General features: G+C 37.0%; 1 long non-coding RNA gene across 1 annotated transcript; it reads left to right on the top strand.

Annotated features, from left to right (window-relative positions):
• Positions 1–1862: 1862 nt before the first annotated feature.
• LOC113038888 (uncharacterized) lies at positions 1863–3811 on the top strand. Its single transcript, XR_003274825.1, has 2 exons — positions 1863–2291; positions 3113–3811. It is a non-coding gene; the product is annotated as an uncharacterized LOC113038888 (long non-coding RNA).
• The last annotated feature ends 370 nt before the right edge of the window (positions 3812–4181 follow it).

Below are 4181 nucleotides of genomic sequence, written 5' to 3' on the forward strand. Positions count from 1 at the left end.
GGAAAAAGATGATTCTTCTGCACAATCTGACTTTGCTGCAGTCTGGAATTGAACTACTGGTTTCGTCTGGTTCGAGGAGAACTGACCCCCCAACTGAGCCTGGTTTCTCCCAAGGTTTTTTACTCCATTCTGTCACCGATGGAGTTTCGGTTCCTTGCCGCTGTCGCCTCTGGCTTGCTTAGTTGGGGTCACTTCATCTACAGCGATATCATTGACTTGACTGCAAATAAATGCACAGACACTTTTTAAACTGAACAGAGATGACATCACTGAATTCAATGATGAACTGCCTTTAACTGTCATTTTGCATTATTGACACACTGTTTTCCTAATGTTGTTCAGTTGCTTTGACACAATTGGGTTTATTTAAAGCACTATATAAATAAAGATGACTTACAGAGTTACTTATCAACAGCTGTCTAAAGGTTACCATCACAGTGATAATACAATAAAAAATAGTTCAAAGCAAATGTGTCACATTACACATTCAACTGACTGGTTTTCTGATCTTATGGCTGTTTGATAGAAGAAAAAAAATATATTATATACTTGGTGTTCTTTGATTGCTTTTAAGTAGAATCAGAAACATGGCAAGATATGAGACTTATAATACATTCTAACTGTGAGAAATATAATCGATTGTAAAAGTGGATGCAACGTTATAAATCATCACTCTTAAAAGCTATTACCACAAATTAGTAAATATTAAAATAGTTCTTATGAATATTCATGAGTTAATATATTTTTATTATGCATTAATTATATTGCCTTTAGAATACACATCATGTATTATAAATATGGGCTTCATAGATGTTACCAAGATTTTTTTGCATGGCTGGTGGCCATGCATTCACTTTATCATTCACTTTTATCATTCAGCCAAACTTTTTTTTTTTACAATTAGAATGACACAATAAAAATAAATAATCAAACATGTTTAATAAGTGTTATTTTAAAGAATCACTCAAAACCATACTCGTGCCACATAAATTCAATTAGAATGTACAAATTAAAATGTAACTACTCTCTGAATGTTGGGTTAGGGTTAGGAAAATAACCATGGTTTTATTATAGTAAAAGTGTAATTTTGTTTTTTTGTGTGTATTGGTTAACATTTGTATGACCACGGTTTAACATACAGTATATATATATATATATATATATATATATATATATATACATTAGTTCTCCCTTCATGCATGAAGGGAGAACATACAGTATATATATATATATATATATATATATATATATATATATAATTAGTTCTCCCTTCATGCATGATCTCAATAATGTTTCAGGAAACTCAGTACAGCCAACAGCAGACACCGTACCAAAAAGGCTCTGGGACGCACCAGACATTCAGTCAACAGCAGTACCCATCCCAAGCCAGCTACAGCTCTCATCCTCAGGGATACGGTAACAGAACACATCAGATTACATCGATTTCATTCAGTATTAATTGATCCCTACAGATGATATACAGCAAACACTGAATTGTGCTGTTTGGCTCTAAAGGTGCAGGGCAGGGCGGCTCATCTCAGTATCAGCAGGGCCAGAGTCAGCAGTACCCATCATACCCATCATACTGGGAGCGTCCTAGGCTGTTTCGCGCTGATGGATTACACCCCAGCAAAATCAGAGCGGAGCTGCTTTCTGACAACATCTCCAGGACACTTCGCTCCATGTGACTAGTAAGACAATTCTCAAATAACCATTATGATGAGTTTTGTTCCACCCACTTAAATGATAAAAGTACTTGCACTGTAAAAACTATTAAGACTGTGTCTGTTCCCCAAATAGTGAGGTCAAAATATAAATATAATGTCAGATCTAGAAAAAATCTTATCGCAATTAACCCTTTAAAACCGAACGTGTCGGCGCCGACACAATTTACCATGCGGTATTAATGTTTTCATAACTCAGCAACCGTTTGCACTATGAAAAAAAATCAAATTGCGTCTGATAGAAGACATCTTGCGCTTTAAGACAATATACAGCTTAATACGGTAACTGCATGCTTTCCAGCAGCAAATCACAGCAGCTTTCGGGGAGAGGGGGAAGGGCGGAGTTGAAGCGGGAGATACAGAGCGCAGCAGGTTTGAAAGTTTGAGAGTGTGAAATATAAACAAAAACGAACAAAAAACATGGCGAAAAAAGGTTTTACATGAGAGGAGGCGATTGATTTGATCTCTGATGACACCTGGGAAGAGGCTGAACATGATTCATCGGACCCGGAGTCTGTATTCAGATGTTGAGGCGTATGCTGCTGGCTTTGATCCAGTCGTGGATTGGTAAGTGAAGCTTATTTATTTGTTTCTTGCTGATTAATCGATGAGAAATGAATAAAATAGTCAGACTCCGTGTTTCTGTACGAAAAAACACGGTTTCACACACTTATATGTGCGTTGCAAACATTTGTAAGCGCGCATGTGCATGCGTTCATATTTGCTCATGTAACGTTAGCGTTATGTCTATGGGTGCGTGTGCATGCATACATAATTTTCTGTGTGTATGTAAGTGCATGGACATATCTGTGTGTGTGTGTGCAAGTATGTGTGCGTGCGTGTGTGTGTGTGTGTGTGTGTGTGTAAGTAAAGGTGCGTGTGTGTGTATGCGAATGTGTGCGTGCATGTGTATATGTATGTTTGTGTGCATGCATGTGTGCATACGTTTGTGTGTGCTACTGCTAATGTGTGCATTTGTATATCTGTGTGTTTGTTTATGTGTATATCTGTTTGTGTGTATCTGTGTGCACATGTATCTGTTTGTGTATGTGTGCATGTGTGTGTCTTATACAGTCTATGATGTGTGTGTACGTACGTGCATGCGTGACTGTGCATGCATGCATTTATGTCTAACGTTATATCTGTATATGTGTGTGTGAGTAGGTGCATGTATGTATGTGTGATTGTGTGTATGCAAATGTGTGTAAGTAACTGCAGGGTTTATTTTTATTATTTTATTGTATTATTATTATTATTATTATAGTTATTTATTATATATTTATATTTTTTTTTTACAAATTTTCTTACTAATAAATTGCTTCATAATAAAAAAGTATTTTTATGTACATATATAGTGAGTTTGTAACACATGTTGCTTCTTTTTTTAGTGTGGCTTCTCCAGTTATCTACGAAGAAGCAAATGGGCCATCTACATCGAACACAACACCATCTCAGAGGGGCCGGGGCCGTGGTCGCAGCTGTAGCTGTATAATAAGTACATGGGGGGACTTGACACCTCCAACAAGATGCTCAGAACAAAGTCGGTGCCCCATAAAACAAGTCGTATGTGACCATTTTCCAGCATTTCCTAGATATTGCAGTGACCAACAGCTTCATTTTACACAAAGAGCTGTGTGCCATCCACCATGATAAGCTCATGACACGGCAAAACTTTCAGGAGCTGCTAGCTGCTCCGCTCACAGATGTTCCCCTGGATGGCCGGCTGAGAGAGAGATGCGATCATCTGCCTGTTCCTGTGAGTGATACTCAAGACCTTTCACAAAGTTGCATACGATGCAAAAGGAGCACCCCATGGACATGCCAGGAATGTGATGTGGGACTATGCTTGCAGTCCTGTAGACAGGAACTGCTTCAGAGAGCCCCACATTTAAATGACTGGATTGAAGGATCCAAAAACGCCTGGAGAACTGGAGTACCACAAATGGCTCCTGAGTGAAAACCGTGCAATCCAGTGTCTCAAAAATACTTGTATATATGTATTATAGTTCCTTTTTCAAGATTGAGGCATTAGATTCTTTCGATCATGAGTTTTCAGATTTTTTCTAAATAAAAACCAGTACAATTTCTTCCCGTTTTTAATTTTTTTGTCTATTTTAATTCTATTTACTAACTCATTACACTAAATAATGTACAATAACTGTAATTTCCTGAAAGCCTATTTTTTTCTGAAAAAAATGACACCTTACACTTGAAGATACCACATTATGTTATAATTTTATACTCAATAAACCAAAATGAGTGAAAACGGCCAATTTTAGCCTTAGGTTCTAAAGGGTTAAACCAGAAAAATGTACAGTAAATGAACAAAAACAATTTTTAAAGTTAGGGCTCATAAATATTAGATCACTCACACCTAAAGCAGTTATTGTAAATGAAATGATCACAGATAATAGTTTTGATGTACTCTGCTTGGCTGAAACCTGGCAAAACCAAATG

The sequence above is a fragment of the Carassius auratus genome, chromosome 21 (genome assembly GCF_003368295.1).
Source record: "Carassius auratus strain Wakin chromosome 21, ASM336829v1, whole genome shotgun sequence".
Taxonomy (NCBI): Eukaryota; Metazoa; Chordata; class Actinopteri; order Cypriniformes; family Cyprinidae; genus Carassius; species Carassius auratus.